We start from the raw sequence: 26,627 nt of genomic DNA, 5'->3' as shown, positions 1-26,627 counted from the left end.
CCCCCTGCTCCCAGCTGATGACAAAACAAATGCCTGCAGCTAAACATGTTTATCATTGGAGAAGTTCAGCTCTAGTACAAAAATATGAAGTGACTCCAAGTAGTGGGCAAAACAAACCCTTTAAATTCCAATGTTCTTGACCTTGCAGTACAAATTAATCTTAAACTGCAGGTCAGGCATACCTTTCCTTCCTCTCTCTTCTCTTTCTCCAGCTTTTAAAAGTTATTTTCCATGTACATCTGCTCTATGCCTTGAAAAGCAGGGTGGAGCCCTGGTCTTTTACCCAATGTGCTTAATTTCTCTCTATCTGCCGATGTCCTTTTACTTCTAGTGCTTATAACACAGAGATGCTTCATTGGTTTCTGGTTAAATGAAAGTAGAATTTGGACTATAATGTCCATAGTAACATAAAAATTACAGTATACAATACTTAATTACTTCTATCCTTTAATACTAATCTGTCTCCAGTTTGGGTGGACTAATTCTGCCCTTAACTGAGTGGGAGTTTTGTGCTGTACTTCATACATATCCCAACTTTACTGCAGAAACCCATCAGCTCACAGAGAAATAACCCAGATTTTTCCAAATTTCTCTCAGAAGCTAGCACTAGAAAACCAAGGCCCAAAGATGGTTCCAAAACAGTGCACCTTTTGATGCAATACTGACCCTGAGAGATTCTTGTGACACATGGTTTATTAAATAATTGCATTATTTCTCTACCCTACGCTAAGGCTTGCTTCTTCATTTACTCAGACACATTCCCATTAATATAAATATATATCAAAATGCATGTGCAACATCCTGTGGATTCTGTTTACTGAAGGTCATTCTCACAGATAAAAGGGAGAGGCCAGAGGCTGTTGTCATTTAGTTTACTTTATGCCTATGCCATGAAATAACCTCAAGGATGCAGCTTGTAGTGCAAAATAGTGGATTATAAATTGCCAGACAAGCATGTGAAATTACCTAGTAAATCTTGGCGAATGTGTCAAAACATTTCAAAAACCGTGCAGATGCAATGATGCAGTTCTGGTTTTGATTTTCTTTCTATGTAAATAAGTATATATCATTCTAGGAAAGCCTCCAAGATTTTTTTTTTTCGAAAAAGGATTATCTTGTCTTTCAAATTTTAGCAGCAATCATGCATTACTAGTCAGACTAAAAACTCCCCTCATGACTCTGGTTGAAGCAAATGTATGTTACTGTCAGGTTACTTATTTCTATTATTTAGAAATGGGGCTGTGGAAAAATGTCTTTCTAGTGGAAATAAATTAAGAAAATAAAGACAGCATGGCATAAAAATGTTGTCAAGAACAACCATTACTGCTAAGCCCTAGACTTAAAAGTAGTATATCACCTTGGCCATACAGACACAGGCCAACACACATAGCAAGCACCCTGACCCAGATCCTGGCTGAATCCTTGCTACTCGAGTTCACAGTGAAATAGTGATTAAGATCTACCCTGCAGGGGCATTGCTAAGTAAATGTACTTGTTACTGACTGTAAATCTCCTATTTTGTGTAAACAAAGGAGGAAAGGCTGTCACATTCTCCAGGCTGGGCAGTACTAGCCCTTGCAGGCAGCCCCCGCCAGCAAAGCCAGTGTCCAGATCTCCTCTGCAATAGTTGCTACACACATTTAACTGGTTATCATTGGACTTCTTGTTTCAGTCTAACTAGTGAGTAAAGACAGATCTCCAAGTACACCAAACAGTAAACAAGTAGAGTGAAAAATGGAAAAAAATACAACTTGTCTGTGCTGCCAACTCTGTTACAAGTGGAAGAAACTCTGCTGAAAACAATTCATAAAATTGTGCCCGTTCAAAAAAAAAATGCTCTTTTTTTTTTTTTCCAAATGCAGACAGCATCTCTCTGTTCTGAGTGGTTCAAGATAAACAATATTTCTGTTCAATTTATGAATGCAGTATGCTCCCTGAATTTCCACCCTTAGACCAGTCGCACATATACTTCCTCTGCTTTCTCACCAAATTTACACTTGGCAACCTCTTTCTCCTGGTCAGGAGTCTGTAATCAGTGGTACATTTAATGCCCAAATAGAGTTCTTAAATTAAAAATAACATTTATTTCAACTGGGGAAACAAAATTTTGAAGATTTAAAAACAAGTCTATATACACGTCTGAAATATTGTTCATGTTAATTTTCATTCAGGGTTGGTGATCTACGTAACTTCATCACTAAGACAGCACTTCCTTAAACACACCACTGAGTTTCTGTACCCTCATTACAGATTTGTCTTCTATGCCCACCTTCCTTGCAAAATTCTCCTTCTATCTCGAATGGGAATTTTTGACATCACTCATGTCCTTCTAGTATTATTTGTGATTGTTTGTTTTCTCAGCAGCTCTGACGTGGTATCTTGAGCCATTCTTTTTGCTTGTTTTACTTCAAGTCTTCATATTAAACTAAATACTCTCTTGGTGCATGCAGCCAGCTCAGTATGCAATGGCAATAAATTATTCAGAATAGCTTCTGAAATGTAACATTTTTCTGGATTGCCATTTCTTCAAACTGTACTGAGCAGGACCCAGTTGATACTCATATTTAAGCAGGAACTACTATGCAACTTTATGTCACTAATCTTAACCTATATTTTCAGTCTCAATATGTGTTACTTCCAGGAGTAGCATTTCAGTCAAGTAAACAAAAATGACGATATTTGACAGATATTAGGCAAAAAGAAGAATTATGAACTCATCCCCTTGACAAAGTGAATTGTCACGAATCTTCCCTCACCTCAGTGACTGTATAGAGAGGCTGCTAATGCTGTTGGCTGCTGCAGGGAGGCAAGTGGAGTCTTACAATACAGCAGCAAACTGGAAAACTGCTCTGAGACAGTTTCAAAGCATCTTTTTGGGGAGCCCATCTTAGCTATTGTAGCAGCCTAGAAGGTTTCTGACACTGTTGACATTACTTAGGGCAACTAAGTGAGTTGTCACAGCTTCCTCTATCGTACCAGAGAGAAAGGCACAAGCCAGGAAGACCAAGAGCTGGAAAGGAGCCACTTAGAGCCAACCATCATGATGTGGTAGGTGCTCCAGCAGCCCCTCTGCAGCCTCCTGGTGTCTGCGCCAAGACCACAGTATCTCTCCCCACTGGACATTCAGGCTTCACCAAATGAGCCCTCTACTCAGGGCTGCTGCTTGATGGAACATGGTCACCTCTTTATGAAATATATCTGGAAAGGGTGAAGAACTAAATGTTGGCAAGTTTGCATACAGGTGCAACTTCCAGGAGAATTCTAGAAAAATAATTGTTCTTAAAAAAGAAACAAAAGTCCTTTCTAATTCAGGAGGAATAAATCCATTAAAGAAGCCTCTGTCAGACTCTTTCCCCTGCACTCTGCCGTCTCTGCCTTGTGAGCTGGTGAGCAGCGTTGTCAGGCCCAGAGCGTCAGATCTGCTAGGCCTTGCACAGGAATCTGGGAGGCCTTTCAGAGGCTCAAGTTACACACAGATTTACATCATGCCTCTTTCAACACATTTAGGAAGATCTAACCCAAAGCTGCTTGTTGGTTTAAAGCATGATGCTGATGGTCTGATACTTGCATTGAATGCTACCTTGTTCAGCTAGGTCAAACAAAGGGGAGATACCACTCCCTGGGAGTAACAAGACAAGATGACCCAAACAGATAATTCGGGTAATTAAGGTAGTATTCACCATGAGTATCTTTGTCAAGATTTGGCCTTCAGCCTATAAACTCAAAGACTTTTGTAGGAGGCTGCACAGCCATGGGAGTGGCCAATACAGTGTCAGGAGGCCAGCGTGTACAGCACTGTTAATGGGGCAGCTGAGCCATCACCCTTCACCATGAGTAAAGCTTTGTTTTAAGTAAAACTGTAGTGTTCTAAAATAGGTTTTTGAAAGCTCCATTGCTTTTGACATTTAAAGCTAAGGCAGCTGAACTCTGGAAATGGTTACAGAAAACAGTCCTTGGTTGGCAGGAAGATGAATGATCTCGTTTTCCAGTTTCTCTTCCCTTGATTATTCACTTATTTTCATTAATTTCCTTGTTCCATCCTTGTACCACAGTTAGGTAAATTTTATCTTCATTATACAATCATTACTGAGTGACAAGTTTGACAATCATTGTAAGAGCTTGGACCATGAGAGTTCAGATTCAGGCTGGAATAATTTGCTGAGATGTAATATGGGAGTTTCCGTAACATCTGTCCTACAGTTTGTCTGCTCCTGGCCTGTGTTTTCATTCTTCCGTTCACAAACACCATAAGTTCACCAAAGGAGCAAGATAAGATAAATAGACAAGGCATGCAAGAGGAGAAAAATCCACAAAAATTTATTCAAACCCATAGTCTTCAAAGTTAATTATGATTCCTTAAAATATATGTATTCTTCTGTGTGATTTATAAGTATTTTAAACAAGTTATCATAGCCAATGAGAAAGGAATCAGAAAGTTTTAAGTCTTTGACAATGAATTTGCTTTTTTCAGGTTAGATTGAGTTAATTCAAATGTTCAAAACAGCAACAGTCAAGTCTACAACTATGGTCAGAAACTGCCTTGCTGAAGGAACCTTCTTACCCTTATATTTGAATGCCTTAAACTCTGCTAAGTCCTTGTACCTCTTGTATTCCTGCTCAGTGCCTTGCTTAGCCTTTCTGAAGCCCTTTTCTGAAAGGTAAATTGCTGTTTTCAATAATGAGGCAGTGGAACTCAGATGGAATTTAAGCTATCTGAAAACTGCCCTGCAATAGTTTCTTCTTCTCTGTTTCAGTTTTACAAGAGTAAAAACTAGTAAAGAAGCACAAATTCCTTCTCCCACTCCTCCCATACTTTGGCAGTTTGTTCTACACTTTACCCTATGAAGCCAAGACTCCAAAACTAGAGGAGGAGATTTGTTGCAAACTTGTGATGACTTCTTCAAGAGGAATAATACAGTTATTATTATCATCTCCTTTTCATTCATCTTCTGCAGACATGGGATGTCTATCCAGGTAGGACAGTCACACGCTGAAATAACAATAGCCAGGGAAAACAGAATAGAAAGTGAAGGGGAGAAAAATAGGAAATTAATTGTCTAAGACAGGAGTGATGCGCTGAGCTTTCTATATTCTAATTTCCTTTGTGTGTCTGTGAGATTTGCACTTTGTGTATTTCAGTTAGACATTCTCTTGAGCTGATAGGTAGAGACATGGTGAGTTGAACTTTAAAACATTTCTTGTCTTTACTCTTGTTTTTCTGCCTGCTTGGAAAAGGATTTGGAGAACTTCTGGTTACTTTAGCAATGATGCATTTTTATCAGTCAAAAAATAACCCAAATCAGCTCTTACTAATTTAATAATTAAAGTCCTTAATAGGGACTTTAATTATTAAATTAAAAGAAATAATATTTTATTAATTTCACAAATTTGAGGGACTAATAATGAACATAGAATTTTGCATAGAGTACATTTTTCACTCATCTCATTATTCCTAATAATGTAACCATTTCCCATTGGAATATGGCATTTGCTGTGTTGTACTTATTGTGAATGGAAGGAGCAGTAAGTTCAAATTTACTTCTTACTTCAGTGGAAATTAGCTGCATGGATGATTCTACTGTGAAATTATAAGAACCTTGGAAAGTAACAGTAAAGTTAGAACAGGAATAGTAACTTAAGGATATGACAAAAGATCATACTGAAGAGAATTGGTATATTGGAATCATGTAGGAACACTTGTAGATACTATCAAAATTACTGTCTTTTATCTCATTAGTATACTTGCATGCTGCCTGCATATTTTCATAAGGATGCATAATTGATTGTTCATTACTAGCGAATTAAAAAATTAAACTCTATATGCCTCCAGAAAAGATGCACTTTCTTGCCATCAGCATCCACCTGTCTTTCAAATATTGTGAATGCCTTCAGCAGGCATCAATGGCTGCTGGGTTGAGACTGGAGAAAACATATGCACTCTAGTTTTGTTAAAATACCCTACAAAATATTTTCAGCAGTCTCAGCTTGGGCTCTTCCAAAATCCTCCTGAAGAAAAGTTGTAATACAAGGGGACAAAATCTGTGCTTTTTCAAAAGCAAAGATGATAAACAAATCTCCATGTGATGGGTGGACTGGCACTCAAAAAATTCAGAGGACTTTTCTGCAGTTGACCCTTCATGCAGTTTGAAATAATTTGTGCTTCAGAATACCAGCTCCAAAAAGGTATAGTATATTGTATGTATTACCTATACAGTGAGATTCTAAGAAAAGTAAAATTCCAAGACAAAATACTACATAAAATAGTATCATTAGTCAAAAAAAAAAAAAAAAACCAAACCCACCTCACTTTGACTTTCAAACTCCTTCAGAAAATTTACAAAGTATATTTTGTCTTGGTGCTGAATTAATTAATATGAAATTACAGAAGGTGAGATTATTGAGTTACATTGCACAGAGTCAAACCCTCAGGCTGTTCAAGTTAATGTGTAAAACCTTGGCCCTTAAGTAGTTTTCATAACACTATGAAAGATGTTTATGCTAGCAGCTTCTGAAGTAGGACTACCTGCTCCTGGTGTCTGACAAAGGCTTTGTGCTGCCCATCCTAGCTGTAGCCATCCTGCTGAGACAATGCTGTGTTGCCAACAAATTTTGTTGCACAGCCTCATGGTGGTCCCACGTGCACTTTAAGAGGCCTTACAAATAAAATTTTGGGAATGCCTGCTTTAGCCTGTTCATAAGTATTAGTGCATGGGTTACATTTATCTCTAATGCTTCAGGAGAATAAATAATTAACATAACTGGTGTATTACTACAAAGGGGAGAGTATTCACCATATGTAACTTTGGTTATGTTTTTTTCAGATATTGACTTCTTTATTTCTTGTGTATTTGAATACTTCAGAATCATATGGTCACCTCAGGAAATAGCAATATTACTATTGCTTTTGCCAGAAATATAAAAAAAAAGATTATGTGTTTAGGGTCACACTAAGCCCATCAAAGAGGTATATCAAGATTCTTTACAAATATTTGAAAATATCTGGAACCTGTGCAATGTGAGACCATTCAAGTGTTTCATGTTATCTCTACAGAAGTAGAGCAAAAGTCAATAGAAAATAAGCCCTGTCCAAGTGAACCCTCTGATGAACCACATTCCTCTGTCAGAGCACGGCAACAGGCACCTGCGAGAATTACAGACTGGGTCTTAGGTGGGGGAAACCAGAAGAAACATGTAGAAATCTGTTAATCTGCCTGCCATTGAAATTAAGATACTCCTTCAAAGTGCAGATGGAGATTCTGGATAAACTGTGGGATGGGCAGTAAGCAGATCAGCTTGTGAGGCTGGAAACTTGTGCAAAAGGTGAGGGGATGGGGTTGGGTCCCATTTTCAAGCTTGTCTGGCTGATAGGTGAGGATCTGCTATGTTTTGCAAGTCCAGCAATAGAACTGTAGTGTAGAAAAATAAAAAGTAACAGAATGTTACTGAATTAAGAACCCTACAAAGTTTATTTCATAATATGGCAAAGTTCTTGAGCAGGAGAATGAAGAGTTACGAATTTCCTCGCGTGCACAAAACTCCCACTGAAAGTTTGTGGCACTTCCTGTAAGTCATTTAGGTGCTTTTGACTATTCCTCCTCGGTAGCATATGCACAGTTCATAAAATCAAGTTCTAGCAACATACCTAAGATCCCTCTGTCTGTCTTCGTGTGAAATTCCAATAAAATAATGTTATTGTGGTACTGTAATGGACAAATTCCTTGGTAGTACCATAAGACCACTGACTAAACCATGCGATTTGATATGCCCAACGATGTATGATCATTTTGGTACTGCCACATCACCAGCTATCATTTAACCAGTGACATGTTTGAAACTAATTTGAAGAAACTTTACAACTTTTTTAAAAATGCAGTGACCTTCATAGAAGTTTTAGGATGATGTATCTGAGATTTCATTTGATGACCTTCTTGTGTGGTTACTTTCTGTAGGAGAGAACATTGTCACCATCAAGACTCTTCTTAACAATCACTCTAACTATGGAGTATTTTAAATTTTAATAAAAATTGAAACAGACTGCTCTTACCTATCCAAGTGTTTGTCTGAACTAAAAGTCTTGCCCAGTTTTGAATTATCTCAGAGCTAAGACTTTTGCAGTGCAGCGAAGTAAAACCTCTTCTGAATTAGCCTGGAGTTCTCCAGCAATAAAACAGACAGGACATTGAGGCCAGCTCCTGCATTGGAAGCATTTTTCTTCCAGTAAATCTCTCTGCAGTAAAATCTCTCCATACCTTTAGATTTTATTACTGGGCTCTCCTTTTCTGTGCTTTCTATGTATTCTGAAATTCTCTGGCATTTAGACTTCTAATCCACTGTTTCAAAAAATGAGTCTGGAATAGGTAATGGTTTAGCGTCAAAGATTTAACAGCTTATTTGTACTGTATATTCAGAAAAATGTTGTCTGGCCTTAATCTAACCTTTATGATAAAGTATTTAGTGGCATACTATATGATCTATTGTAAATTTTGCAGTTAGTATTTAGTGTTCCTATTCAAACAGTATATTGGTGAAATTTCAGTAGCTAGGTAATGATAATTTTTCAGTGTGGCGAAAGCCTTTGCAGTTATTCAGGGACTGATTTACTTACATTAAAACATCAAAAAACGTGCGAAACCTGCCAAGAAATAAGAATATAATGCTGCAACTTGTGTGTATTTCATTCCGTAATAAGTACATCATATATCAAGACCAAGATAAAAGCATGCAAAGCCAATAACTAGAAGAAAGAATACACAGACTGGCCAAATTAGCAATATAAAATTATCAGTCAGCAATAACCTGCTTTGTATTAACAACATTAACTGACCTAGATCAGTGCCTATACTGAAAGAAAGCAGACTACTGAATATTTGTGCAACTAAGGATCTAGTCTGAGAGTTCACCTTAAGCTGTACTTTTATCTGCTCTGTTATCAGAGTTTACTAAGATATTAAAAATAACTGTAGATATAGATATATGAAAACAAACAAACAAAATCCCAACAAAGATTTTTGGGAGATTAAAGATGGTTACATTAAAAAAGATTACCCCTGGAAGATAAAAATATTCCACAGACCCTAGTTTTTGAAAATAAAAGTTGGACTACTATCATGTATTTCATATGCAAGAGGGCTATCCAGATAGCCTTACATTTTGTATTTTGTATAGTATAGATCATGTGCTATCTTGAATTGTACAAGTCCTGTAAGGACTTACTGGTTTTTGTCTTGTTTTAGGGAACACATAATGCCAAAAGAGAGAGAGAGATTTTAAAAGCTTTAGTGGGAAACCCCCAGTATTCCAAGCAAGCGGAGACAAACTCAGTTCCTTCTGAAGTCAAGGCAAACGTGCATTATACAGGCTCAGAAAATGCTTTTGAAACCAAACTTTCCAGACATGATAATGTCTGCACTTTGCATGTGAATGACAGAAAACTCTAAAACTGCCATTTCAATGTTCTCATATAAAACTTTTTAAAAATAATTTACCACTAATAGAAACAAAGAAATAACAGCAAACCCTACAATACTAAGAATTGCTACAAGTTGGAATCCATACAGTTACAGTTTTAATCTCAGGTCACCTTCTCTTCTGTGCAATGTTGCCATTTTGTCTGAAGTTCTTAAGATGATTTTAATTCCATTAAATGGAATGCAGATACTTAAGCTTAAAAACGACTAGGCCTTATTGTTGGGTATTCTTTTCTCATTTGGATATTGTGTTCAAATGGTTGCAAATGCTGTGGAGTGGTCACACAGGCAGCTCAGGACACACAGCATTAAATGCAAATTAAAATGAATGTGTAAGAGCAGCAAACATGAGGTTTAAAACTGGACAAAACTGAGAAGGAAAATTTAGCTTATGCATCCAATTTAGAAGTGGCAGTATACCACAAAAAAAACCCTTCTAGGTACAGCATGTAAAATAAAAGCAATCTAGTTTTGCAAAGGAAGTAATTATTTTAAAATTTGGGGTTACTCCAGAAAAAAAGTCCCCAAAGATTCAAAATTCTCCATGACAGTGAATGATTCCTCAGCCTGGGCTGGATATGTCAGAAGCCTCCAGCAGCTTGTTACGTGGGCTACTAAGGAGTTTGGTACAGCTTAACCGGCAGGGAAAAAACAACAACAAAAGACCCACTTAGATTCCAAAGGCAATTGCTATTATGCCAGCATTTTAAATTTTAAATTTAAACATATATTGGGTGAGTTGCAACTAGGCTGGTTTCTATATTGTCTACCCAAGTTTTTTTCCAGCAGGGCTAAACTATTGATGCACATTCTCACTCTAAATATGGTCTAGACCATTTCCCCTTGTGTTTTTGTTTTGTTTTGTTTTGTTTCATTTTGTTTTTTTAAAAAAACAGGTGGCAATATCACAATACAAGGTGAGCAGGTCTGGAGAGCAAGTGGGAAAGCTTGTCACTTTTTGAAGTTCCTCAAGTCTTACATTAGGACAAACTATTAAAATACAAACCACGATGCTTCCAACTTTTAGCCCAGAATGTCTGAATATAGCCCAAGTGCTAATACAGCACATAAAGCCTTCTCCACAAGGATATCTAGATGTGACTCTTAAACATGCAAATCTTGCAATTCTACATTATGCTGCTTTTTGCTTGGAAGATTTTGCTTATTATTGCTATGGTTAAGTATTTTGCATTTCAAAATACACTTTTTAAACCTTGTTTAATAAGTGGAGGAACTAGCTAAAATCCTAGCCACCTTGAACTAGGCTAGGAAATTTTTATTTTTAGTTACTTGCCAGAGTTATGTCAATAGATCTTCTATTTGGATTACTGTGGGTGATGGGATGGGGTTTTGCTAAAATATTTCATATCACATAGAATGGAAATATTTGTGAATAGAAAATATCATTGCTGATAATCATTCCACAGCCTTTTTTTTTCTCATTCTTATAATTCTCTGAGTAATTCCAAACAATAATGTTTTCCTTTTCCTGTTCTTTTTAATAACCACTACTTTTCTAAATATAAATAAAAGTTAACAAATACCTTAGCATGGAAAACCAGAATTTTCAAATGCTTTCAGTTGTGGTACTTCACAAAGAACCAGGCAAGTGCATGTAGTACTAATGTACTCAAAATATAATGTATATTAGCACTGGAAGTCAGTAATGGTTAGGGTACAGCTCAGCTTGATAGTGCAAACCCTAGGACAGACTCATGGTTACAGCTTCACCTGTCTCAGAACATCTTCTGAGGAGCAGCTGAGGGAACTGGGGCTGTTCAGCCTGGAGAAAAGGAGGCTGAGGAGAGACCTTATCGCTGTCTGCAACGACCTGAAAGAGGGTTGTAGCATGGAGGGTGTTGGTATCTTCTCCCAAGTAGCAAGGGATAGGACAAGAGGAAATGGCCTCAAGTTGTGCCAAGAGAGGTTGAGACTGGATATTAGGAAAAATTTCTCAACAGAAAGGGTTTTGAGGCATTGGAACAGGCTGCCCAGGGCAGTGGTGGAGTCACCATCCCTGGAAGTGTTTAAAAGTTGCATAGATGGGGTTCTTAGGGACATGGTTTAGTGCCAGTTAGGTTATGATTGGACTCAATGATCTTGAAGGTCTCTTCCAACCAAAATGATTTTATGATTCTATTATCTTTAGTGTAATCATGTCTTGAAGATTTTGCAAGATTCCCGTGGGTTTATAAAAGTTGCTGCCACAGATCACTCCTCTCTCTCAGCCCCTCTCTTTTCAGCAGCAGATATCTGAAGCAAAGGCACAGGGAATTTGTCCAAACCTTAAGGTTCTGGTAACAGTTGTCATTATTGTTTAGCGCCCATCATACTTTTAAAATAAGACAGATTTTTTGAGCTCTAGGCCACAATCTCCAACCTTTCTGTTACACAAAATATGTATATGGTGTAAGCAATATATTTACATGTGCTGGGGATATAGCAATTATTCTTTTCTTCCAAGAATGATGCCTAAGGCTAATATATCAAGGCAACTTTCTTCAAAATTGTCATCAAACTGATTGTTTAACAGAATGTGTCATGATTTTTAACAAAGTTATCTTTTTTCCAAGATAAAAATGACATGCTATAATCTGTAATTACTATTATGTTTCTCAGTTTATGGTTAAAGAAGCCATGAAAGAGTCTTCATAAAGTAAGATGTCCAAGGGGAGCAAAATCCACAAGTCAACATTAGGCAGTAATAATACAGCATTTCCACATACTTCAATGTTACCCTTTTTTTTTTTCCCTAGCAAGACAGGGCTTCAGCTGATTGCAATAACCATTAGTAGCTACAAACACCATGAACAGTTAAGTTCCTGAAAGTTATTTTTATCAGTCATGTGGTATTTATGTCTGTTTCTGATCGCTGAAAGAAGAAATGTAGTTAAAGTTCTGAAAGCTTCTAAGCAGATAACTAGCCTTAACTCTTAAAAATATAAACCAAAATACATACTACATAAACTAATAACAGATTAAGGAACATATGCATACACAGAGAGATGACTGTTCTTTTGCATTAGATGACAATGTTAAATTCAGCATTTAAACTCTACCTAATTCCTTCACCTTCTTAGTTTCTCCATTTGCCATGATTGTTCTTACTGTTTAGAGGATAAAGAAAGAATATAAACTACAGCAGCATATTACAGTAGCACACCTAATATTCTGGCTCTTAGCATAGGCAGGGAGCAGGAACATATATCTCAGTTAACCAAAAAACAGTGATGTAAATCAAACCAAAACAAAACAGAAACACAGAAAAGTGACTTGCAAGAAGTGTAATTGGTAGAGCCTGTGGCCTGTTCAAAACTCCATGTATAAAAATGAATGCTTCTCCAGGTTGAAAGCCTTTACTGTTTTTATTGGGGAGGGAGGAGTGAAATTGGATCTCTGTAATTTAGGCAATAAATTTTCATCTAAAATTCAAATATTTAAATATCCATGGTTCCTGATAATCCACCAGCCCTGGTGGAGCAGGCTCTCTGCTCTCATAGTTCAATTTTCTTCCCAGAGAAAGTAGGGATGTGGGAGGAAGACGAGTGGGAGTGGAGATGGTGCACATCAGGTCTTGCCTCAACATGGAGTTAAGACATCAGCAGAACATTATCTGCATCGGGGTGTTAGGGAACATTTCCAGTTTCCATATTAGAGAGAAAGCAGTCTGTCAAATGATGCACATAAATTCCTTATACAGTCAGAGGAAAAGACATTGGTGTCTCTGAAGAGCTCTAGAGGGAGATCCCATCTGATTAAGTGCAGGCATTTAAGAGGCTTAGACAATGAAAAGAAAAATGTACCTCTTCACTCATCTCTCCCACTTCCAAAAACTGACACAAGGAGATTTATTTGTTGCTGTGATCAGCGTCCTTATGTCATTTTGACAAGCTTCTTATAATTGAAATGCTGCAACTCATAAGCCCTCTCAAAACAGAGGATACAAAACATTAAAACTGAACAATGTACATGTACTGTAAATAATACCTGAAGATAGTTTTATCTAGTCACAAAGTATGATATTTCTGATTTTAAAAGCATATTCAAACTTACTCCCACTTCCCTTTAACTTCGGCCAACTCAAAACTTAAAAAAATCTAATTTACTCTTTGTGTTAAACTGTATCTTTACTTACAGATATCTTTGTTTTACTTCCTCAGTCCTAATGATTTTTTTTTCCCAGAAAAGATTTTCAATAATGTGCTTAGCTTCTATGATTTTGCAACATAATTGTTTTATGTGTCTGTTCTTAACCTACTACTTTTACCTCTGGCTGACATTCAGAAAGGAACTAAGAACATCCCTGTCTTGATCCTTGGCCACTAGAGATCAGCTTCTAATGAAGGTCACGGAATTCATTGAGGCTCTGCAAGGAGCAACTTGGCAGGGCTGACACCTTAAACAGAAGCTGTTGAGAAACCCCTTTCCTCCTTACAAAAAATTCTAACAGCATGTGGGATGAGTGATACAAATCCTATAAAATCATTGAATAAGAACTGAACAACCCATCACGTCCCTCACAATGTATTTCTCTTCAATTTTTTCAGTCAGGGATTAACTACCCTTCATGACAGAAAGAATGTCATTTATAAAATCAAGTGTCTCAGGGCTGGAAGTGAAAATTTATTGTCCTACTGTTTCTACAGAATTCACCTAATCACCCCATTATGATTATCTCAGAAAAGAAATGTTCCAAAGTGGTTTTCAGATTCGAGATTACTACCCCAACATTCTGAAGAGTGAATGCATCCTGCTTTCCTATGGCCTCCTGGCTCACCCCTTCCAGCACCTCCTGCTCCCCAATCCTCTCAGTGTTTTTCCACCACGCTCTGATCCTCTCCCAGAATTAGAGCATTGTCTCCGGTTTCCACCTCCCACTATTTTCTCCACAACTGCTCATGTCTCCCCTGTTTCCCTTTCTCCAGAATCTGCCCAAAACCCCATGATTCCAACATGACACAACATGTGCCTTACCTGTAGGTATCTTTTCACTGCCTGGCCAGTTAGCAAGTGTATGCTCATCAGCGGCTGCTCAGAAACAATATGGGCTGGTATCTCCTCATCTTCAGCTTATACTGGGCTGTCATTTGAGTCTCTTATGTCTATCCAGCCACAAAGTTTGATCAAACTTTAAAGTTTGCTCTCTCAGATATTTCTTTCCATCTTTCATGCTGGCTTGAAAATATCTAAAATACTCAAAAGTTATGCAGCTGAGCAACACCAAGGCAGAAGAGTATGACTTTGTTCTCTTAAGACACCAAGCCAAAAAAAATAAAACAAACAAAAAAAACCCAACACACCAAACAAAAAAAACCCACAACAAACAAAAATAAACCACACCAAAATCCAAAATCAAATTAAAACAAAAAGAACCCTTAAAGTATAATTATTTTACATATTAGTACCATTAAAATATAATGGAAGAAACTCAGAGGAAAAATACATTTACCATTTTAATTAAAACTATAAATTCCAACAATGAACACTTAGGAAAAGACTACAACAAAAAGTAAATGAAACTAAACCATCCTGATGGAAAAAAATTAAGAGAACCAATTTCTAAAAGATATTTAAAAATATTTTGATTGATATGGTCCAATGTGAGTTTTACTTATTAAGGAAGAATAGAAATTGGAGTTTCATTCATTATCATTGGTTGTGAACCACATGACAAAGGATCCCAGTTAAAATTAAGTTCCCCTGGTACTGAGAGCTGCACTGTAACATGATTCAAATTCAGGCTTCAAAATCTTGATTCTCTGTTCTCCCTTTTTCTTCTGAGTGTCATGATGTCAAGACAGGAGGCTGATCCTCCACATCTGATGCTTTGCCAGACTTCACTCTTGGTAATCAAAGGAGCTGTGATTACAGCCTGACTTGGCTTCCAGTACCCAGGATTTCTAGTCTTCCTCCCTCCCCATATCCTGCCCTTTCATGCCTCAAACTATAATGGACTTTGAAGAAAAACCTTTTCATATCACCACAAAGATAAAAAAAATGAGACTGTCCAAATCTGCCCACACAGGCTTATTTTAATATGCCAAACCAAATAAGCAAATCTTAAATGCTTTCAGATGGGCTTAAGTTTAGATATTCTTCTCTTGAGCTGTGCTGAAACCTAGGAACTGGAAGAATTTTCTCTCCTGTCTGAAGTCTCCTTTTGTGTTCAAACACCAGAGCTGAGCTCAGGCTGCCTCATCACTAACGGAAGTAATCAACTGTCCCAAGGCAAACTGCAGTACAATCAGATAGTTCAAGCAGAATTGTGATTTCAGAGTCCTGTCTCTTTGACATCCAGTGTTGCATAGCCTTAAGAATTTGGGTGAATTTTACATTTATAACTATCTGACATTATCCATGAAGTTCCTATTATTCATTAAGAATACAGAGATCAAGGCAATTTAATCAGATCTCAGACTGACGTATTTTCTTGAGGTTGAACAGAATCAGTCTCAACTGAGTCAGTGTGATTTATTCTGTCAGGTAAGACAGGGTGGCAGATTGTCTGTGTACAACACTGTAGATTTAATTTTCAGAACTACGTGTATTTAACTATCTAGACAGGGAGTTAGCCATTTTAAAGTGCAATGCTTTTCTGGTAGTAGCTGTAGCTTTGCATGTAAAACCAGTAACTTCCCACCAGCGTATGCAGTGGCACAAGTATTTCTGAAAATCTGATTGCCTTTAGATGACTTTTAAGTCTTGTCTGCCTCTGCTTAGATGTGCAGGCAAGGGATCTGTAGACCCCACATGCCCAGCTCTACAAGGTCTTCCCAGTTGAAGTGCTCTTTCCTACTGGGGAAACTGAGGCACGACCCTGGGTAAGAGTCACTTTATGAAGGAGCAAAGCTGACCCTGGCTGCGACGGGTTTTATTCGAAACAAAGCCCGGCGGAGGCTGCTGGGGAAGGAGCCGGGGCAGGGGCAGCCCAGCGTCCCCTCTCGGCCCGGGAACCCCGGCGGCTCCTCACACCTGCCCCTGGGGGCGCGGAGGCCGTGAAGACGATGGGGACGGCCCGACCGCTCCCGCTGGGAGCTCAGCCTCGCCCTCTGCGGGAACGGCTCCCGGCGGGCTGCAGCGGGCCGGTGCTCCTCAGGAGCCGAGACGGCGGCCCCCGGGCAAGGGCTGTGGGCCAGGACTGGGTACAAACTGGAACACAGGAAGTTCCACTTAAATATGAGAAGAAACTGCTTCACAGTGAGGGTGACACTGGAACAGGCTGCCCAGGGAGGTTGTGGAGTCTCCTTCTCTGGACACCTTCCTGTGTAACCTCATCTGGGTGTTCCTGCTCCAGCAGGGGGATTGGACTAGAGGATCTTTCGAGGTCGCTTCCAGTCCCTGACATTCTGTGATTCTGTGACCACTGAGCACCGCACTGATGGCTCTCGGCTCGGCCAGCGGCCCCGCCTGTCCCAGCCTTCGCGGAGCCCCTGGGCGGGGCGAGCCCGCCCTTTCCCGACCGCGGCCGGAGCGCGCTTCCCTCCCGGGACGCTAGGGGGCGCCCTCGTGCCGCGGGCGCCGCCGCCCAGCCATCGCCCGGCAGGTGGCGCTGCCGCCCCGCAAGCCGGCGGCCCCGGCCCCGCCGTCCCCTCCCGGCCCCGCCCACCGGCGGCGTCACGGCCACGAGCGGAAGGCAGGAGGAAGCCGGTGCCGCTGCGCGCGCACCTCGGGGCGCTGGCCGCGGCGGAGGCCCCGCCCCTATCCCCGCCCTCCCCTCCCCCAGCGCGCGCGAGCTCCTGGAAAGGGCGGGCTCGGGTCGTTGGGCGCGCGGGGGGTTGTGCTGCGGCCATTGTTGGCGGGGAGGGCGGGAAGCTGCTCCGGGGGCTCGTGTCCAACCAACCGCCCTCCGCCCGCTCTGCAGGGAGGCGCCGGCTCCTCTCACACCGCCGCTGGGGCCGCTCCTCTTCCCTTCGCGCTGCGGCCCGGCGCAGGGTTTGGGGCGCTTCCCGGCTGCCTCGCGGCCGCCTGTGCCAAGTGGCGGAGGAGGCCGCGGCCGTAGCCGTAGCGTGAAAGGCGCGTTTGCTTCGATATGTGCCCGGAACCCGCCCACCCTTGCCGGAGGAAGGGCGGCAGTGGGAGAGCGGGCCCTGCGCGCGCCTGCCCTGAGTCCCGCTCGGCGGAACGTGCTGGCCGCAGCCTTGCCCTGGGGCCGGGCCCAGCGCGGGGTCAGGACGGGCATTTACTTCATACGCCGTGCGGGTGGAGTTGTGCCGTGCCTTTGAGCACAAGGGTGTGTGGGCAGCAAAATCTAGCTTGTGGTTTTGGTGAAATACAATGCTTTCCCAGACCAGGAATGGAAGAAAGCAACGGTTTTCTTATACCCTAAAATATGTCACTACTAAACAAATTATTTGGGGCTAAATGGTACAAGTATCTTGGTGAAATCTGGTAGAGGTCATAATTACAACAAATTGTGTTTTAGATTGAAGCAGAGAGAACTTTTCATTGTTCTTTCTTTGCTGTATGATTTTTGGAGGAAAAAGTCTTTGTTGGTGCCTTTTGCAGGATGGTGCTACTACCTTGTGTCCAAAACCCCAGGGAGGTTCTCTGCTGCCATGAGAACTGCTATTTCAAAATGAAGTTTCTCTCCAGGTCTGATGTGATGTTAAGAGTGTTCCTGTTGTAAAATAAAGAAGCAAAAGCACATTCTACCTCTAATTTGGTGTGGTTATACCCAGGTGTTATAAGGCTTGCAGATCCATGTTATGTTGGGACAACCACAAAGACTTTTGTGGAATTATGTTGGTATAATATAGGGAAACTTGGCTCAGGGTCTTGTACACATACACAAACTGTAACTTTTCATGAATGTTCTTTGTTAGTTTAACAGATAAACATAACAAGGCATGGAGCTAAGTAATGTGAAATAATAGATATTTAAACAATTATAATAATAAAAACGTGCATTATTTTAATATTACATGCATTTTTGAAATGTTAGCAATATGAGCTATATAACTGCTACTTTTGTTGCTGTAGAGTTTCAAGGGTTTCAGGAGTTGTAATGGATCTTTTTAAATGTATTTAAATATATCAATAAATATTTAACTCACAGCAAATCTATAGACTGTATTTAACTTGGTTTTGAATAATACTATAGCCTAGTGGTTAAAACTGGATACTTAGGTGTCAAACTTCCTGTTAAGATCTGGGAATTACGCCAAATTGCTTTTCTGGGGCTGGGATTAGTGCTCTCTTTTTATTGTTAGGTTTGATGAAAATCTGTTCAGAATATAATTTAGAAGGTTTACATAATTTCAATTATTTGCTGTTCTCTTGTTCTCTTACAATGTATGTTCCATCCTTCTCCCAATCAGCACCTATTCTTAGCCACCAAAAATATCTTCCCTTCTGCCAAGCTTTTTCTTCTTTGAGTACTCTTTAATTCCAGAAGATGCTTTTAAACTCTTTATTTTTTTCCATTAATGTCAGATTTCTGTTTAGAAGTGGATTGCTAATGTTAATATTTTTTTCTATAAGTAGCAGACTGCAAGAACTTTTGGCAGGTAACAGTGTCGGATTTGACAGAACTCCGTGAATGCATGTGAGTCTTGGAAAGACTTTTTATGATGTGCAGTGGGGTTGGGGTTTTTGGTTGTTTGGTTTTGTTTTTTTTCGGTAGTCACCATATGACTTACTCAGAAAACAGTGAATAGGTGAAGTTCCATAATACATGGAGACAATCTCTATTACCAGTTTTCTTTGGAATTCTTTCTTTGTATATATGTTTTTTTAAAAAATATAACTGAAAATCAGGTACATACAGATGTTGGTGGGTTTTTTTATCTACACAGACTTCAAAGTATTCTGGCATTTAGTGTTTTAAGACAGGTTCTATATTTAGTTTTAGAACTTTGCTGCATGTTACTAGCCCTCTGTCTTTATCCTTTACCATCTTAGTCTTTAGAATCTGCTCCAGAGTTCTTCAAGGAAACATTAACATGGATATTTTTAGGAGAAAATGGCTTGGGTGTCAGGTTGCCAAGGCAGCCCTGGTGCTGGCACACAAGGTCTGGTTTGCAGCTTTTGGTACCTTTAATACTCTGTGCCCACACACTGAGCACTAACTTTCATCAAGGTGTTCTCTGACAGAGGACCAGTTAGTGTGGGCGGTGATGTGCCAAGGAAGCAGACAAATCCTTGCTTAATTCAACTACTATGTTAAATAAGATTATTGCTTTACTAATATCAGTTATTATGTTATTAATACTAAGCATAACCCTACTTCAGCTGTTGTAATAGAAGTGAAAAACAGTACGGACAGGTGACCTGTTAGCAGTTACTTGCTGTCTACAGTTACACCTTGACAACATACCTGTGTTGGCTCATGTTGCTCAGAGTGGGGTGCTGCTTCCCCTGCTCCAACTCAGGGTGCACCACACAGTTTACTTTGTTCTGGGTCCAGCAGCAAGAGAAAGGCACTAGTGCTACCTCTCCTGAGGCTCTAGTGCTTTATGCTGCAGATAAGCGCATCTGTGGCTTTTCCTCTAGGGCTTTTGAAGGCCTTTCCCCAAAGATTGCTATACCCTTTTTAGGGTTTGTGTCTGGGATCTCCTGAGTGTTACATGGGTCACAAAATTGGCTTTTATATCATCCTATTGCTATCCATTTTATCTGCTGTAACTGTTGTCTTCATGTTACTCTTCACTACTGGTCTCCAGCAAGGACTCTGTAGTTTCCACCAGTCACACTTGTTTCCCTTTCTTACAGCTGGTAGAGGTGAAGCTTAATATGTACACGTTTATGTCCAGCAAGGTCATGGCACCAGAGAAACCTCTGTGGGCTCCACATGGGTATTTATTTCTTTTCTGTACATTTTTGTAAGCGATAATCACTTTCAGTATAGAAGAAATATGTTCTCATTTCCACATAGAGCAGAAAAAGAAGAAGGATCTGGTGAGGAAGAAGCAAGCATGCACAAAGATTTTTTTCCTTTAGAGGTATAGTATAAAGAGGGCATGCAAGCGCAGCATTAAAGCTTTAAATTTTGTTAGCATTTAAAGGCTGCTAAGGTAGCAGTTGTTCACTCTTGGGAGAATTTTTTTTCACTATTTGTTTTAAGATGCAACATGACCTAGTTTGCGTGTGTTGGAAGGCCTAGATCAGCCTAGTGTGTTTGTTTGCTATAATGGTCTAGTAATTAGACTAGACCATTTTTTTACCAAAGACCTCAAACATTATTACAGAAGAATTCAAAATAGTATGTTAGATTGGTTGGACCTCCATCAGGCTATGCATGTGTTCTATAGAAGATGGAGGTTTCAGATGGAGCAGTGGACCTGGCAGCATTTGTGTGCATGTCTAAGTGAAAATGTCATAACTGAAGAGCTGCCCTTGTCATGGTTTTGTTGGCTATGATTTGAGAATTCATCCAGAAATGCACTGGATTTTTGATTTTTGGATGAAATTCAGAGGAATCTAGGGTGTAGGCAGGTTTTGGCTGCTTGACTTGAAAGGCCTGTTCAGTTTGTTACTTTATGTCACTGTTGTACAACTTGCATGGTGTGGTACTCAAAACTGGGTTAGCATCCTGTGTGAAATACCAGGTTACTATTGCCAAGTTCTTACACCCTTTCTTTAGGCATCAGCTGCTGACCGCTATCTGAGGCTGGCTGTGGGGCTAGCCAGGCATTAAGTAAGGGGTATTTTTGTTTGGGTGTTTTTTTGTTTTTGTTTTTGTTTTTTTCTGGGGTGCTTTCTGAATTTAAGATCCCCTGAGTGTGTCAAAATCGTACAGTTCATTCTAAGACCAAGGACTAATGTTGAGTGGGAGGCAGCACATAGGTGGGATTGGGTACTCTGAGTCACTTTGAACACAAAGCCTACATGTATATCCCAAGGATGAAAGTTTCCATGAAATGCAATGGGGGCTGCTGCTTTCTTTGTAAAAGAGGTGTTGTATCACTGTTTCTCATAATTTAGTGGTTTGTCTTCCCCAGAAGACAAGGATTCAGCTTTCTCAGGCTGATATCTTTCAAACAGCTATGTTTTCTACCTTGCAGAAGGGTTTCTTATGGTAAGTTTTTCTGGACATAGGTTCTCCTCTTGCAGCTTTGCCTGTGCAAAAAGTAATTAAAGTTTCATTGGACACATAAGAGAAACTACATGTGATGGAAGCAACTCAAATGTGTAGCCTGGGTATGAAGTCCGGTTTGTAGTAGTAGAGTACCAATACACTAGTCCTACCAAAGTGCTTACATATGTTACAGAGCATAGTTGCTGGCTGAGACTTAGAAAACTTTTCTGATCTGTTCCTCTCAGGGTAAGTGCTACACCTGGTAAAGTAGGTTTTTATGCTTGTTTCCTCTTTGGCAAGAAGGAGGAGGGGGAACTTCCTGTAAAGCTACTTGTACCTGGTACTAAAGTGATACTATTTTTCTTTTCCCTGCTGATTTTCAAAATGATGGAAGAGCTGACATAAAATGCCTTAGGCCAAAGACGAAGCTGAGTCCAGCTTTTCTTCATCCTGGATGGCTCTAACCATGATGTTTTATAAAGAAATAACACTTAAACAAAACAAAAAAACCCCAACCAAATAAAAAACCCACAATCACCAGATTAAACCAAATCCAATCTCAAAAAGTAGTCTATAGGTGTCACTGAACATAATGGGGAGAAGAATGTTTAAGTTGCCTATTCCAATATATAAGTTTTTGTGGATTAAGTAGCATGAGAGCCCCTCAGCTTTTATGAAAACCAGTCTGAAACACCATTGCTTAGTTAACAAGCACTGCAGGAAGATGCCCTTCTGTAAGCAGGCAGAGGTTGGTGACATTTTCCAAGGTAGTTATGGCAAGAGTTACTGTTTTTTGAAGTTAGTAATTTTTGGTGAAGAAGTTGTTACGTCAGTACCTATGTGTGTAAAATGTTTTGACATTCATAGTCACCAGTTGTGATGTGCAGATACAGCCACTGTTGCAGAGGGTGCCAAGCCAAATGCTGATGGATGGCATCAGGAATTTGACCGCTGCATACAGCAAATGTTTGGGATACAAGAAGTGCAGTTCATTTCTTTCAGCTCACAAGGTGGAGGGCATGATAGCACAGATAAATGGTGAGCTGGCATCTGCTCTGAAGCAGATGAAGATGGGATAACCCAAGAGGATAATTAATATGCTGAAAAAGGAGCAGATGTCAATTAAAGACAGCTTGTCTGGCCATTCAGGTACCAGTTCTGGAGCATGTGTCAGCAGTACAGGCTTGTCAGCCTGTTTGTGAAATTTGGTGTTGCTTGACATCATAATTTTTTAGAAGGTGTAGAATTGCTGTAGGCATTGTGAACTGGGAAAATAAAAAAGGTGGGTTTTTTTAATAATTGGAGCATACCCAAATTACGATTTGATGTTAAAACCAACTACATGCCATTTTAAGTTGTCATTTTTTAAAAAATGAGAAGTCCAATATTAAACCAGTTGCTTTTACTAGAAACAAAAAAAACCACCACCCTACAACAGAGTGTTTATATTAGGCTCGCTGGGACCATGGGCTACTGCACTTTAAAACTGCTGCAGTAATGTGCACGTTTTCCAAAACATTTTGCCCCACACCTTTTCTTCAACTAAATTCCTTCACGCTTACAATCTCTTATTCTTGTCTTGGGTGAAGTGCCATGCTGGTACAGTTTATGGCCTTCAGTACCAGAAATTAGCTCAGGTTTCTTCGTCTGGGAAATATTTCCATAAACTAAGATTTGGAAGACTCCGTTGGTACCAGGGCTCCTGTCCAGCTGAGGTTAGTGCAATAGTCCTTAAGAGTTGATGCAGGAACTCTGAAAGAGAGATGGGTTTACAATATTTTCTTTTATACGACGGACATTATCAGTATGCAAAATCAGTGTGTTGATTGCAAATTAGAGGCCAAATTTACCAATTCACTGTCTGAGAAATTAAAAATTGATAAAAAGTAATTAAGTCTATTTCTGAGCTGGTATGAGTTTGCCTGTATGAGGTCAAACACATGAAATGAGGTAAGGATTGTGTTACATTGTTTTCTCATGGTACCGCCTCTTTGGGTTCCCTTTATTCCCATGTTGTGCACCTTTTAATTAAAAGAAAAAAGATCTATCTTCATTGTTCTGTGCCTTGAAGTTAGCATTTCCACAATATTTTTCTGTGTTATACTGTGTTCATCCTGAATGACATAGCTAGTGGTTTACTAATATGCAAACACATGGGTTATAGGAATGCACAGTTCAGCTTAGTGAAAAAAGCTGGTCAGTTATACGGTAATGCGATGAGGGGAAAGGACAAAAAGCCAGAAACAGCTTTTAATGCCTTTAAATATCAGTTTAATTTGCTCTAGAACATCAAACACTTATGAATGTATAAACTGCTCTTACATTTATACGGTCCTAATATTACATTTGGCTCTCCAAAGGCAACCACGAGGCTGATGTGGCCCCTGGTGAAAAATGAGTTTGACACCCCTGCTCTAGAGCATCAAACGCTTAGGAGGTTTCGTCAGATTCATGCAGGTACAGCTGTGTCACTTCATTGAAGAACAGTAGTTTGGGGCAGCACACCCTCAGGCAGGGAAGCACAAAGAAGAAAGTGACTGGACAGGACGGAAAAATTGAGCTTCATACACAGGTGTATTTAAGAAGTGTAAATATAAGTTTGGGGGAAAAGGGGTTCATCCTTGAAAAGTTATTTCCTTCTTGTTAGTGTTTGTGTACCTTGTCTTTAGGAAAGCTGCTGAGATTCTAATAGCCCATCTTAGGTTAACACTTCCATGTTTTGGGGAACAGAAGGATCCAGACTGCTCTGAATTTTATGTGATGTCCTTGAAGAGCGTCCTCTTACTCAGCAGCCTAATGGTTGTGTCTGCTGACTTGAGAGACTGCAGAGACTTTTCCTTGATATTTTGGATACCGTTACAGTTCTTCGAAGTGGAAAGGTTGCTAACTGCAGACAAAAGTGCCACAAATCAGTTGTCTATCTAAAAGTTCTGCAAATATTTTGAGCAATGCTACAGTGGGATATTAGGGAAAATTCCCTTTGAAACATTGTATCTTTAATATAGAAGTCACACATGAATATATTTGGAGAATAAAAGAGTCTTTTGTATTTTAAATACTTTTTTTTTTAAGGATTCTGTATAAGTAACCAATCTGACTTCCTCTCCTTGCCCCTGTAACCAAAGCCAACAGTGGCTGAGAGACCTTCACACAGAGCAGCTTTTGAGAACAAAGGTGCCCCATCAGTGCAGCAAGAGCAAGATATGATATTTGGTCTCTGAAATACTTCCACAAAATCATTCTTAGCAGATCTAGGCTGTACATCAGAGAGAATTTTATCTAAACCAATTTAATATTAGGGAGGAGGGTTAAATAGCACTGGTATTTTTTTTATTCGGAGGTTAGTAATTTATCACTCAAAGTTGTACAATACATCAGTTATCAGAACAATTGGACCTATTGAGAGTTTCTGAAGTGAAAGCCACAAGTTATCAGATAAATTTGGAGTTGTGTAATTTTCTCATAACCCTTCACTTGGAAGCCTTTCTGCTTCCAGTATAGCATGAGGTCTGGCAGTGAGGTTAACCCTGACCTCTGAGTATTCTATATGGACTTGTTCATTTCTGCCACATTCTTTCAGTTTAAATTTAGATTTGCTGGCAGCTATTATGCCTATTGCAATAAGCTCCATGGGCAAAACATTGAAACAAATATGCCTTTTATCACAGATGTTTTTGCTGAATAAGATTAGTGAAGAACACTTGAAAGCTGAAAAACAGGGTGCAGAAGCTTTTGGTCCAAAAGGCACAAATAGTTGAATGTCTGGAATGTATTTACTTCTCAGTCTAAGGAAAGAACAAGTAATTGTTTAGGTGACGGACCATAATCTTGTGCCCTGTTTTACCTCTGTAATTTGTTACTGGTAGTAACAAAATTTCAGCTATGTAGGTGAACACAGAATCTGGATATGAATGTGTACATATAACAAGTATGTGTAGCCTGCTGTCCTAAAACAAGCTGTGGTTGCTGTAGGAAGTAGCAATCTACAACTATATGTTTCACTGATTGATAAATGTGTCTTAGTAAATATTAAATAGTTGGGTTAGTTCTTAATATATAATAACTATCTGAAGCATAATAGCTACATTTGTAACTGCTTAAAGTTTAAGGAATTGCATACTGCTTAATTTTATATTTAGCACAGAGATTAATACTTCTGGTTTATGATATTTTTATGCTTTTTGTCTAACATGAGTATATGGGACTTGAGAAATCCATATGGCAAAGGAGTTCACTTTAAAAGGCCAATATCATCCTCTGCCTAATGTATGATATGATCAACATAGATAAGGTTTCTCTGCCTTGAAAGATTTGTTTGACGAGGGATTCTCTGGTCTCACTTTCTAGTACTGCTCAGCAGTTTAGCATGGGATGAGACAAAAAGGCCTCAGGTTGCACCAGGAGAGGTTTAGATTGGCTATGAGGAAAGATTTCTTCACTGAAAGGGTTATCAAGCATTGGAACAGGCTGCTGAGGGAAGTGGTGGAGTCACCATCCCCAGAGTTGTTTAAAAGACATGTAGATGTGGTGCTTAGGGACATGGTTTAGTGGCAGACTTGGTAGTGTTAGGTTAATGGTTCGACTTGATGATCTTAAGGGTCTTTTCCAACCTCTATGGTTCTGTATTCTTAGGTAACATAAAGAAAGTGCTCCTGTAATGCACTTCTCTCTCTAAGCTGTTCAGGTTCTTCAAAGATGACAGCATTCCTATACATTGCTAAATAAATGCAGCTCCACCAAAGAAAGGAGACCTTGAGAGTACGTGGAAAGGAGCATTCTCCCTGTACACCTTTTTAGGGGGAAAACAATGAATAAAGCAGACAATGATTCTTAGATAATTCAGAGTGAGATTTCTTTTCCTCCTGAAGGGCGAGACACAAAAGCTTCCAAAGACACTGAGCCTCCTGCCACTGCAGTTGCTATGGGCAGGATACATCAACACGGCTCTTCTGAGTGCTGATAGCGTCCAACCCAGTTACTAGGGCTGAACACTGGGGAGCTGTGTTCCTCCTGAATGGATTAGGCAGAATTCATTCACTAGTTAGAAGTCCTACTGTGCAGGCTTGTATATTTTTCAATGTAAGTAGCATCATGTTTTTGCTGTCCAGCAAGAATTTCAGGCAACTTTTGAAATACATAGCCAA

The 26,627-nt window shown here is 39.6% G+C and overlaps 2 protein-coding genes across 4 annotated transcripts in view; both read left to right on the top strand.

Moving 5' to 3' along the window:
* Positions 1–26,627, top strand: part of STARD13 (StAR related lipid transfer domain containing 13) — a 309,147-nt gene that overhangs the window by 50,972 nt on the left and 231,548 nt on the right. The gene's annotated exons all lie outside the window — the stretch shown is intronic.
* LOC139827249 (uncharacterized) overlaps positions 1–26,627 on the top strand; it is a 343,678-nt gene that overhangs the window by 115,200 nt on the left and 201,851 nt on the right. The window lies entirely within an intron of this gene.

Source organism: Patagioenas fasciata, chromosome 1 (genome assembly GCF_037038585.1).
Source record: "Patagioenas fasciata isolate bPatFas1 chromosome 1, bPatFas1.hap1, whole genome shotgun sequence".
Classification (NCBI taxonomy): Eukaryota; Metazoa; Chordata; class Aves; order Columbiformes; family Columbidae; genus Patagioenas; species Patagioenas fasciata.
This window is presented reverse-complemented; position numbering and strand designations above follow the sequence as displayed.